A 13,994-nucleotide genomic window follows, 5' to 3' on the forward strand; every position below is an offset into this window, starting at 1 on the left:
TTTTTTGCAAAAAGAAAAAAACAAGTTTAGAAGGATATTGTTAATAATATGCATAAGACTAGAAGAAAGGAAAGGTAGTAATATTTTCACTCTTCAGTTCATATAATTCTATATGATTTGGATTTTCTGAAATGAGCTTTTATAATTTTTAAAATGTCATGAAGATATTTTTAATTAAAAAAAAAAAAGGGCAGGGTTCGTTAATCCTCTCTCTACCAGGATCCGGAGATTAAGAGAGAATTATTATGGAGGCAGCTGCTGAATAAAGGTTAGTAGAGAGAAGAAAAGAGGACCTGCTCACAAGGCTCTTCCTGAAGACCACCCTCTCTGTCTCTGCTAACTGTGGCACAGTATCTCCAAGTTCTTTTCTCTTGGGACTCTGGGTAACCGCCTATGCCTCACACCACCCAATCCCTACTCTCCTGGGAGAGGAAAGCAGAAGGCAGCAGTCGAGAACATGGGCGTGGGTACAGGACAGAGGGATGTGAGCTCAAATCGTGGCTTCACTACTTGGTGGCTGTGTGACCTTGGCTGAGTTCCTCAACCTCTCTGAGCCTCAGCTGGGGTCTCTGTAAATGGAAACAGTAAACTCAATCTCATACAGTTGTAGTAAAACTTAAAAGAGTACAAACAAAGTGCTCTGCCCATCACCTGGAACACAGTAATCCCTTAATCAGTGGTAAATATTGGTGCTGATGTAGCAGAAACAGGCTGACCTGGCCTGAAACGGAGGCCTCTGCCTGTACATGCTACTCATCTCTTTGGGCCGCAGGTCTATACTCTTTTGTAGCAGGTATCTACCAAGCACTTAGATCCACAGGCACTGCAGCACGCTCCTCAGCATAAACTAACGTGAGGAAGACACAGTCACTTCCCTGGAGGAAGGGCCAGCAGACAAGCTGAATCAGCGGTGAGGGGCCCGTGTGTGCACGCAGGAGACCCGGGTTAATCTCTGCTCATCCGCACCTGTTGTGTGATCTCAAGAAGGGCGCTGGAGCTCCCTGAGGCTTTGTTTTCTTTTTGTAAAGTAATATTATAACAGGAGCTTCCCGGTCTATGGAAACAGCTAGCACAGAGACAGACCTAGCAGGGGTGTTCGGAGTTACTGGAAGGGAAGGAGAGTGACCTTAGTAGTATAACGGAGGTAAGTGTTCAGAAGAACAAGGAAGCACATCAGGGTACAGGTACAGGGTACAGGGTAGGAAAAGGAAGAAGTGAGGCCAAGGCAGCTTCAGGTGGGATGACCCAAGGAGCCATGGTAGGAGGAGCCAGAACCTGGGGGAGCAGAGCAGGTGCAGGAGGTAGAACCTGCCTGATGGTTCAAGAAGGAACTCTGGAGAGTGGGACCAGAGTCCCTTTGGAAGAGGCCAGCCAGGACGTGTAGAGTGAGGGCTGGCCTTGGCAGACAGAAAAGGATGGCGTGAAAGAAGATGCGGGGGTCGAATTCCAAGAACCTGCTTGCGGAGGCGGGGACTGCCCAGGAAGAGTCTGGCCTCTCCCTGGTAGAACGGTTGGGAGCAGGGGCGGTCACGAGCTGGGGGCTGGGTGAGCAGTGTAAGGGACCAGGAGACCGTTCAGTTTGGGAGTAAGCAGGCGGAGCGTCCCGGCTGTCATACGTGGACTAGTGTGGCAGGCAGATGGAAACGTAGGTCTGGCTAAAGACAATGGCCTGACCACAGGGTGTCCGCGTGGGGATGCGGCTCAGCTCTTGGTGGCTGGACCCGGGCCTGAAGAGGACACACCGTGAAGGAGGCTGGGACACAAGCTGGGGATGTCACAGTGTCGCAGAGACTACACAGGAAGGGGAAATGGAAGAACAAGGTAGAAAGCAGGTGAAATCACATTTCACAGATAAGAGTGCTTCAAGAAAAAGGGCTCTGGAAGAATATTTAATGACCTAAGAAAATACTGAAATAATAAAAAACTACAATGCAATAATAAGAATATTATATAGTAAAGACGGCAGAAAAAGAATATACAACAGGATCCCATTATTGCGTAAATACCCACCGACCCACACAGAAAAAGTTAAAGGATACAGCTCAAAATGTTAGGAGCGTTGTCCGTCTGAGCGGCGGAGTCACGAGCCACTTGTTTCCTCCCTTGCATTTTTTCTCTTCCGAATTGTCTACAGGGAGCGCGCGCTAGTTCTACATTCAGAAAATGGATATGTTCTGGAAGGAAGGAACTGGCCAATGTCCAAAGCTGAGATGAGATCAAGAAGAGGAAGAATTAGGAAAAAGCCATCAAGTTAGATGATTTGGAAGGAAGTGGTGAGCGGAGATAATGAAGAAGAGGAGAGGCAGGTCGAGGGGGACGGGAAAGGATTGTTCAGGAAGCAGCTGGAGGGGCTGGTGAGGCAAAGGAGGCAATGCTGGCCGGGGCTGCATCTGTTCCTGGGATATGAGCACTCCCCCAGGAGGATTACTCTCAGGAAGGAAGGCAGCTCCCCAAGGATGCGCACCTCCTCCCTTGGGCTCACGTCTGTAATGGCCTGCAGGCGGGGACCACATCTGACACTGACGATTCCCAGCGCCCAGCACAGGACGTACAGTGCGTGGGGGCTCACTAAATATCTACCAGTCAGTGACCGCTTCCCCTTCTCTTCTGCTCCATCTCTGAAGTTTCAGGAAACCTCCTCTGAATCTGGGAGGGGGGCTTATCTTATCAGTTGATCTTGGGAGACCACAAAAATGCTCATTAACAAGCAACTGCACTGGTCTGAAAGATTCTGCAGACCCCCACCTTGAGACTGCAAGATATCTAAGTGCCTTCTTATGGATAAAAAGAAAGTTTTTCTCTCCACTCAATTGAAATGACCTCAAGGGAGGTCCAATGACAAGATGCAATTTCTGAGTACGATTTAATAAAGCCACAAAAATGGGTCTAAGATAAGAAGGCCATGTCTTTGATAAACAGCACTGTTTTTGCCTTAGCTGGGGCTCTAGCAGGATAGGGTCGAGAAAACAGCAAAACCTAGCAATCCTGGGCTCTGCAGAAAATCCAGGGACTCCGCATGGCTTCCCCAGATCTTGAGGAAGGAGGCTGGCCTGCACGCTGGCCCAGGCTGCCCGGCGCCTCCTCTGCCCCAGCTCTCGGCAGAGACCACCGGTCATGGATAGGACAGCCTCGTACTGGAGCCAAACACCTTGGACTCCAACGCCTGGCCGCAAGCTTCTGGCCAGTGTTCACAAAGGGGCCCTTGGAAGAGACCCAACAGACCAGGAGGATGGGAAGAGTTAAAGCAATGGGGCAAAAGGGAGGACACTTGAACCCGTGCTGCTCATGCGTCACACCCAGTGACAGGAGAAAGGAAGGCAGAGGAGATGAACTGGCACTTGCGACTAAGTCACCCTTCTTATTTACTCTGTGACTCAGCTCTCAAACCACACTGCCGGCTGTAATTACATTTCAGTTCGTAACTTAGCTGGATGGTGGCATCCAATATCCCAGGCACGGAAAGGCAGAACAAAGGAGCCAACTAATTCGATTCTGTACACATTCTTTGCATGCCTGGTGGGGTCCGTACACACCCAGGCACTCTACTGGGGTCCTGGAGGTACAGCCCCATGAAAGATACTGTTCCACAGCCTCCAGGGGCCTCAGGACCCAGGGAGAGGGCACACAGGTGGCCCCTGCAATTAGAGGGGTAGGAGCTGCAAGAGAGGACAGTAAAGACGTTACCAAAATGTAGAGAGCTGGAAGAGAATTCTCCAGGGAGCGGCACAGTGTGCAGGCACAAGGGCAACAGGCAAAAACGGGGACAGCCCATACACAGAGCTGAGGGGCAGGATGGGGGCTGGGAAGGCAGTGACTGGGCAAATGAAAAAAAAAAAAAGGTTCTTAGATTCCAGGTAAGTCCATCCATAGGATGAACACTTAACTCAGCATTAGTTGCTGGGTATTTAAGTAAAACAATGGATTGGCCTCTAAATCTAGAAACAGAACTGGAGAACCATTCTGAGCAGGACTGTAATCTGATCTTTTAGAAAGTTTCCATTGGCGGGGCACCTGGGTGGCTCAGTGGGTTAAAGCCTCTGCCTTCAGCTTGGGTCATGATCCCGGGGTCCTGGGATCGAGCCCCGCATGGAGCTCTCTGCTCAGTGGGGAGCCTGCCTTCTCCTCTTTCTCTGCCTGCCTCTCTGCCTACTTGTGATCTCTGTCTGTCAAATAAATAAATAAAATTTTAAAAAAAGAAAGTTTCCATTGGCAATCACAGACAGAAGGCTGGAGGTCAGAATCAAGCTAGGGAGACCTGTGGGAGACAAGCCAGCAGACCTTAACAAAGGAGAGCAGAGATGCACTTAACAGATAGCTGCTCAGTCAGCGGACCAACCCCCTTCTTAAACTCAGTCCCTCTCACCTGCCCCTCTCCATAAACGCAGTGGAATCTGCAATCATGTAACTTTTTATTATAAAAACCTTACGGGCGCCTGGGTGGCTCAGTGGGTTAAGCCGCTGCCTTCGGCTCAGGTCATGATCTCGGGGTCCTGGGATCGAGTCCCACATCGGGCTCTCTGCTCAGCAGGGAGCCTGCTTCCCTCTCTCTCTCTCTGCCTGCCTCTCCATCTACTTGTGATTTCTCTCTGTCAAATAAATAAATAAAATCTTTAAAAAAAAAAAAAAAAAAAAAAAAAACCTTACAAACTTGTCATCCATTTGAACCACAGTCCAAAGGGTCACGGAACGGCCAAGGGACAGAAGGGGAAATCAGAAACCATAAAAGAATTCAATGAGATTTGTAAGATAAATGTATTTTTTAAAAGTTAGTTTTCCTTTATACAAAATATGCAAACCAAAACTAATAATCATTTAAATAAAACAATGGGAAAAACAGTACAATGCACAATAGCGATATTATCAATTAAATTCGCTCTATAAAACAAACTGAGAAGCTTCCCCTCCTTTCTTAAAGCTTTAAGATAGTTTTTAGGATGTGGAAATTACTTGTTCCTTGATAATTTTAGGGAATGCTACCTTAAAATAATTTGGGGCTAGGGTTTTTGTTAGAAATAAATCTCTAATGATTTTTCTTATTTCTTCCTTCAACACACGTTGGTTATAGGATTTCTTCTTAAATAGCAGTGGAAATTATCTAACTCATCAAGATTTTCCATTTTAGTCACATAAGGCTGCACAAAACAGCTATGCAACATATTGTTAAAATTTTCAAATCTATACTCTTACTTTCCTTTTCTCAATCTAAATTCTGCTTATCTTTATTTCTGTTTACTACTATATTTGCTAGAAGTTTATCTATTAAGCTTTTCACAAAGAATCGATTCATAATTAACAATTCTCTCCCTCCTTTTACTTCTAATTTCTGATCTTATTTTTTATTATTTCCTTCCATGTGTTTATCCAGCTACTTGATCTCTGGGACAATATCAAGTAGTTTAACATACATGTAACTAGAGCCTCCAGAAGAGGGAGAGGTGAAGAAGATCTATTTTAATAATTACCCTAAAATCTCCAACTGCAACAACAGCAGATTATACGTTCTTCTCAGGTATACATGGAACATTTACTAAGACAGATTGTAGTCTAGGCCAGGGTTGATGAACTACAGCCCACAGGCCAAATCTAGCCGGTAGCCTGTTTATGTACAGTCTGTGAATTACAAATGGTTCTACATTTTTTTTAAAGGTTAAAAAGCTAATGTACATACAGACCATATTTGGTCCATGAAGCTTAAAATATTTACTATCTAGACTTTTACAGAAAAAGTTTGCTCACTCCCGTTCTAGACCACTGAGTTTGTTCTCTGATGACCTAGCATTAAGTAAGAGGTCAATAACAGAAATATATCCAGAAAATTCACAAATATGTGGAAGTGAGACAGCACATATCTAACTAACTCATGATTCAAGAAAGAAAGGTAAATTAAGGCAGTATCATGAATGGAATTAAAATTTAAAACTACATATCAAAATCTGAGGGATGCAGCTAATGCAGAGTTTAGAGGGAAATTCATAGCACTAAAAATGTCTATACTAGAAATGATGAAAGGTCTCAAATCAATGACTATAACTTTCACCTTAAAAAAGGAACATTAAATCCAGAGTAAGCAGAAGAAAGTAATAAAGAGAAAACAATAAAATAGAAAAGACAAAAATAGAGAAAATTAATAAAACCCAAAGCTGGATCTTTAAGATTAATAAAATTGATAAAATTCTAGACAGCCTGAGCAACAAAAAAGACAGATGAGACAACTGCCATTATAGGGAATGAAAGAGAAGACATCTTATGGATCCTAAAGATACAAAAAAAAAGACAATAAGGAAATATTATGAGCAACTTTATGCCCAGACATTGGAAAACAAGTTAAATGGAAAAATTCCTTCATACAAATTACCAAAGCGTAAATAGCAGTGTATTTATTTAAAAACTTGAGCTCATAAAACCTTTCCATGACCAAACCAGATAACTTCACTGGTAAATTCCACAAACATTTAAAGAAGAAATAATGCCAATCCTACATTAAATACTCCAGAAAATATATGAGGAAGGAATATTTCCCAACTCATTATATGAGACCAGCATCACCCTCATACCAAAACCACACAAAGACATAAGAAAACGGCAGACCAATCAGTATTTCTCATGCATATATATATATATAAAATGTTCTAACACAAATCAGGAAATTGAATCAAACAATATATTAAAAGGATAATGTATTATGTCCATTTGGGGTTTATCCCCAAAAATGTAAGTTTGGTTTGACATCTAAAATTAATCAGTATATTTCATCATATTAAAAGATTAAAAAGGAAAAACCACATGAACATCTTAATAGATGTAGATAAAGCATTTGACAAAATTCAACAGCCATGTATGATTAAAAAAAAAACTTTCTGGAGGGCTATTTCCTAAGCCTATGAAACAGAATCTACAAAAAGTCTACAGCTAACACTATATTTAAGTGGTGAAACACTGAATGCTGGTCCCCTGAGATCTGGAAGGAGGCAAGTGTGTCTGCCTTCACCATGTCAACTCATTTTATACTGGAAGTTCTAGACAGTTCAGTAAGGCAGAAATAAACAAATAAAAGGGCATACAGATTGATAGGAGGAAGTAAAATTGTTTTTCTTCACAAACAATAGGACTGTTTATGTAGAAAGATTTTGAGGACTATTCAAAAAAGCTACCAGAACTAATCAAAGTTGCAGAATACCAGGTCAATATGCAAAAATCTATTCTATTTATATAAACTAAAATGAAATTAAAATGAAAACAAATGCCATTTACATTAGCATCCAAGAATGAAATTCTGAAGGACAGATTTTTCAAAAGACCTCCATGATTTCTACACTGAAAACTAAAAACAACTGATGAGAGAAAATAAAGAGGACTTAAATAAAGGAAGGGATATGTCATATTAATAAATCTGAAGGTTCAATATTGTTAAGATATTCATTCTATCCAAATGGGTCCATACACTTAATACAACCCCAAACAAAAATCCCACCAGGCTTTTTCTACAGAAACTGACATGCTGATTCTAAAAATTTATATTAAAATTCAAAGGAGTCAGAATTCTGACTAAAATAGCTGGAAAAGAATAAAGTTAGAGGACTGGCTGATTTTAAAAATTATTATAAAGCTATGATGATCAAAGGGAGCACCTTTAGCACATAGACAGATATATACCAATGAACTAGAATACAGAGTCATGCAAAATACCTATACATATATGATCACTTGCTATTTGACAAAGGTGTCAAAGCAATTCAAAGAAGAAAGGACAATCTTTTAAAGAAAGGATGTTAGAACAATTTGACAGCTGTATGTAAAGATGACCCTTGATCACTGCATCATACCATAAATAAAAATTCACTTCATATAAGCTTGACCTATATGTAAGAGCTAAAAATAAAAAATTTCTAGAAGGGATTATAGAGAAAAATCTTGACCTTTAGTTTGACAAAGATCTCTTTAATGTTCTACAAAATGCCCTAGCTATAAAGGAAAAAAATTAAGAAGCTTGACTTCATGAGACATTAGCTTCTCAAATATACTGTTAAGATAATGAAAATCAAGCTACAAACTGGGAGAACATATTTGTAAAACATATATCTAACAAAGGACTTGTATTTAAAATATACAAAGAACTCTTCAGGGGCACCTGGGTGGCACAGTCTCTTAAACACCTGACTCTTGGTTTCAGGTCGTGATCTCAAGGTCATGAGATCAAGCCCCAAGTTGGGCTCTGGATTCAGTGCAGAGTCTGCTTCAGACTCTCACTCTTTCTCTGACTGTCCCCCACTCCCGCACCACTGTCTCTCTCTTACCTTCTAAAATAAATAAATAAAACTTTTTAAAAAACAAGGTACTCTTTAAACTGAGTAGCAAGAAAACAACCCAATAAAAATGGGCAAAAAACTTGGACACTTCACCAATGAAGACATATACTAATGGCAACAAACAAACCAACAAACAAACAAAAACCAAAAAGCCCACAAGATAAGATACTTGAAATCATTAGTTACCAGAGAAATGCAAGCTAAAACCATAATCAAATGTCATTACATACCCACCAGAATGGCTAAAATTCAAAAGAGTGAGCAAATCAAGTGTTGACAAGGATATGGAACAACTAGAACTCTAAGGTGTTAGTAGGAATGTACAATGATATAAGCACTTAAAATGTTAAATGTACATTACCATTCAATCCAGCATCCATGCCTACATTTTTACCAGGGAGAAATGAAAGCATATGTCCACACAAAGACTTGTATCTGAATGTTCATAGCAGCTTTATTATTATTACTTTTTAAGATTCTATTTATTTATTTGAGAGAGTGAGTGAGAGAGCACAAGCAAGAGAGGAAGAGGGAGAGGGAGAAGAGGCTCCCCACTGTGCAGGGAGTCTGATGCGAGGCTCAGTCCCAGGACTCTGGGATCATGATCCGAGCTGAAGGCAGAGGCTTAACCAACTAAGCCACCCAGATGCCCATTTTATTAATACCCCAAACTGGCAACAATCCAAATAATCATCAAGTAAACATCATATATGTATTCAACAAGGCTGAATATATTACTACTCATTAAAAAATACACACAAGGGGCGCCTGGGTGGCTCAGTGGGTTAAAGCCTCTGCCTTTGGCTCAGGTCGTGATCCCGGGGTCCTGGGATCAAGCCTTGCATCGAGCTTTCTGCTCAACGGGGAGCCTGCTTCCCCCTCTCTCTCTGCCTGTCTCTCTGCCTGCTTGTGATCTCTGTCTGTCAAAAAAATAAATAAAAATCTTTAAAACACACACACACACATACAAACTCCTGATACAGTCAACAGTATGAATGAATCTTGAAATAATTATTCTGAGAGGAGAAAGCCAGACAAAAAATTCTGAGAGAAAAAGCCAGACCAAAAAAATAATTTATATAAAATTCCAAAAAATGCAACCTAGTCTACAGTGACATAAAGTAGACCAGTGGTGGGGCACCAGGGTGGCTTAGCCTGTTATATATCCAGCTCTTGGTTTGGGCTCAGGTCATGATCTTAGGGTCTAGGGATAGAGCCCCACATCAGGCTCTGCACTCAGCATGGAGGGTTTGAGATTCTTTCCCCTCCCTCTGCTCCTCCCCTGCTCATCCTTGTGCTCTCTCTCTCTCTCTCTATCAAATAAATAAATGAATAAAATCTTTTAAAAATTTTAAAAAAGAAAAGAAAGACCAGTGGTCTTCTAGGGATGGGGCTGGGACAGTGAGGGATGTGTTACCAAAGGACAAGAGCAAACTACTGTGGTGGTTTCACAGGTGTAAACATTTACAGGTCAAGACTCAGCAGATGGACTACTTTATATATATGCCGTACATTGTAGGTCAAGGATGCTTCAATAAAGCTACATAAAAAAGTAACCATGCACAACCAATGACAAAGCACATATGGAAATAACAAGACATCTGAAAAACACTATAAAACTTCACTGAAGGACATAAAATAAGACCTAAATACACAGAAATGCATATCATGTTCCTCGATGGGAAAACTGGCCTTGCATCCCAGCCCTGAAGGCCAGGCCTACCCAGCATTCCTTGCAGACCCCAAGGATCAGTTCTCCACCCCTCCCCCCCCACACACACCTCCAGTCCCAGGAGGCTGGCTGGGGGTCCGCAGGAGTCAGAAGGCCGCTGCAACATGGCTTATATTTGCTTCATGTCCTGCTCTTCCTGCATCAGGACCCTAACCCTAAGGGACAAGAAGCTGCTGAATTCCATCTTTGGGACAGGAAATGAGCTTTCAACCAGCCTAAAGCACAAACCTGTACCTGGGTATAATCCAAAACAAAAATCTGTATGTTTGAAAAGCCCAATGAACAAAACAACATGAAGTATTGGCTAAAAATATAGGACAATATTTCTATAATCTTGGGGTAGGCAGGCTTCTTTGTGGCTCTTTAATTTTTTTTTTTTATTTTTGTTTGGAAATAATTTAAGATTTAGGGATATTACAAAAACAACAGAAATAATTTCTGTACACTCTTCACCCACATTACCCAAATGTTAACATTTCAAATTTGCTTTTTCTCTCTCTTCCTCTCTCTCTTATATGTATGTACGGAATATACACATACTCATGTATTTATTTACATGCCTGTCCTTCAAAGTGTATCATAACAAGAGGCACAGGAGATCCGTTTGTCTCACTATAGGTGATGTTAACTTGGATCACCTGCTTGAGATGAAATCTGCTTGGTTTCCCCACTTTTGTTCTTCTGTAATTAAAAAATATTTTGTGAGCCATACTTTGAAACTATTTAAATGTACTCTTTCTCATAAAACTTCTAGCCACGAGTTTTAGCATCTTTTTAAGTCTTTTTAAGCACTAAGACCAGAAAATCTGACATGGGTTGGCTACATAAAAACTAAAAATGGACCACATGAACGAACAACAAAGTTTTATACTGTGAACAAACCTGAAAGACAATGACGGCATGAGAGAAAAACATCTGTAATATAAGTAATAGGCAAAGAACTGAGAAGTAGAACCTATGAGAGAACCCTACAGAGCTAGAAGAAGAAGGCAACCACATAAGCCCACTATAAAAACAGGAAATTAATAGAAAAAATAGAAATGGCCAATCAATAGGAAAGATGTTCAACCTAAATATAAATAAGATCACTATAAATTCACAGGGTGAGCTCCTCGTTTGGGAAAATAAAAGAAAGAAGACCTACAGAATGATGGAAACGATCAGGACAAATAGAAACTTTTGCATGTCACTCACTGGGAGTGTTCAGAAATTGGTATAGCATTTTTGAAAAGCTACTGGTGGTTAACTACTAAAATTTAAAATGTATACATCCAGGGCACCTGGATGGCTCAGTCGGTTAAGTGTCTGCCTTGGGCTCAGGCCATAATCCCAGGGTCCTGGGATAGAGTCCTGCGTCGGGTTCCCTGCTCCATGGGGAATCTGCTTCTGCTTCTCCCTCCGCTCATGTGCTCACAGGCACGCTCTCTCTCTCACTCAAATAAATAAATTAAAATAATAAAATGGGGGCACCTGGGTAGCTCAGTGGGTTAAAGCCTCTGCCTTCGGCTCAGGTCATGATTCCAGGTCCTGGGATCGAGCCCCTCATCGGGCTTTCTGCTCAGCAGGGAGCCTGCTTCCCCCCCTCTCTCTGCCTGCCTCTCTGCCTACTTGTGATCTCTGTCAAATAAGTAAATAAAATCTTAAAAAAAAAAATAAAATGTACATATCCTTGGATCGATCTGCACACACCCAGACATATATGTACTTAATACTCTATTGCTTTTCAAAGACCAAACCAAAAAAAATTAAATTAAATTTTTGTCTGTAGGGCAGTGGCTAACAAATTACTATACAGTGGCACAATGGTATAGTAAATGTAAAGAGAATGAGCTTGATATACAACATAGGCCTTGACATGGAAAGATTTCATACAAATATTGTTAAGGAAAAGAAAAAAAGCCAAGGAACATTATGTATATATAGATATGTATAAATATTAATGATAATATACAAACAGCTATAGAGCTTAGGACAATGAAAGTTACCATTTTAATCACTTTATGAACATTAGCCCACTTAATTCTCACACAATTCTATGAGGGAAGTTGTTATTCCTCTTCACATTAGAGACAAGGAAACTGAGGCACTAGGAGGTAAGTACTTGACCAAGGTCACACAGCTAATAAGTGGCAGAACCAAGATTTTTTTAAAAAAATATTTTATTTATTTGAGACAGAAAGAGAACAAGTGTGCAGGTCGTGGGGGAGGCAGAGCGAGCAGCAGACTCCCCACTGAGCGGGGTGCCTAACACAGGGATTGATCCCAGGACTCTGGGATCATGACCTGAGCTGAAGGCAGACACTTAACCAACTGAGCCACCCAGGTGCCCCCAGAACCAAGATTTGAACCCAGGCATGAGGGTTCCAGAATCTATGCTTTTGAAAACTCTCTCTTTGTATACAGTTGATCATTGAGCAATGCAGGGGGTAGGGGCACTAACATACCCCTCTCTGCAGTGGAGAATCCATGTATAACTTTCAATCCCCCAAAAAACTTAACTATCAATAGTCTACTATTGACTGGAAGCCTTACTGTTTCTAGCATCACCAGCTGATTAATAAATATGTCTGTATGTTATATGTATCATATACTATATTCTTACAATAAAGGAAGCCAGAGAAAAGAAAATGTATGTAAGAAAATCACAAGCAAGAGAAAATATATTTATAGTATTGCACTGTGTTTGTTGAAAAAATCCACATATATGTGGACCTGCACAGTTTAAAGCCATGTTGTTCAAAGATCAACTGTATTTGCAAATTCACAGAAAAGGGATTGGAAAGATAGAGACCAAACTATTAACAATTTACCTGCTATTAAAACAAAGCAACACCTTACAAACAACTAACTAATTAATTAATAGAACTGGTTTCTAGAATCCCTGGATGTCTGCCCATTTCAAGAATCATAACAGATACTGCCTTCTACTCTCATCTCCCCTATTTGGAGACATTTCATGGGCTCTTCCTCCTCTCCAGTGATCCTCAATCTTTCAATAACATAGCTCACCACCCACAATTCTCAACTCCACCTTCATCTTCTCTTCCAAATATGCACCATCCCTCAAGCAAACAGTCTCTTAATACTATAAGTGGGGACCATAAAAATCGAGAAAGGTAGCCCTGAATCATTTTAAGTCTTGAAGATATTAGGAGTAACTGACAAGTATTTTACAAGCATGTAGTAGCATATTTCTTGCCTATAAATATCATAAGGCTGAAACATAAACATTTTAGAAAGATTTCTGACAGACATAGAAACAAACAGATTCTCTGGTTAAGCTGAATTAACATAAAATTAAAACAAGCCAGGACTTCCACTTCTGGGAATATGGGAGGATATACTTTTCCCTACTCTTCCTGTGAAGAACAACTAAAAACCCTAGACATATGAAACAAACATAAGTGAACCCTGAAAAGTGACAGAAGAAGGACGAGAGCTATGGACCTCAGGACCCAAGGATGACATGGTGATGAGTTCTGTGGATTTCTTTTAGTTTTAGAGCTAAAGAAGCCAGCAACCCAGAAACAGCAACAGACACAGACCAAAAAAAGCCCCAACAAAAGACTGCTTTTTCCATTATTGGGGCATCCTAGAAAGACAGAAATTTCTAGACATTAACAGATCTACTCCAGACAAACACCATATAAAAAAACTGTGCCCCCACCTACCCATGTGAGCAAAGCCAAAGTAGAGAGCTGAGACTTCCATCCTCACTAGGTTGTAATGGGGTATCCTAATACTTCCGCCAAGATGGTGTCAGGGAAGGTCAAGTAGGGAGCCAGGGCTTTCATCCCCACCAGGTTGTAATGACGCATACCTCCCCACACCCCTCCCTCTTCCCAGTGGGGTGACGTTGATGGAGGAACTGATGGATAGGCAGGACTTTCATCATGATGTCTAACAAGGACAAAACCTCTGATGTCAGTAGAAGCCACAAAGGGAGTTTTAATGAG

General features: G+C 41.1%; 1 protein-coding gene across 3 annotated transcripts in view; it reads right to left on the reverse strand.

Moving 5' to 3' along the window:
* The window catches only part of MVB12B (multivesicular body subunit 12B), a 186,156-nt gene that overhangs the window by 143,535 nt on the left and 28,627 nt on the right, over positions 1–13,994 (reverse strand). The window lies entirely within an intron of this gene.

Source organism: Mustela lutreola, chromosome 12 (genome assembly GCF_030435805.1).
Source record: "Mustela lutreola isolate mMusLut2 chromosome 12, mMusLut2.pri, whole genome shotgun sequence".
Classification (NCBI taxonomy): Eukaryota; Metazoa; Chordata; class Mammalia; order Carnivora; family Mustelidae; genus Mustela; species Mustela lutreola.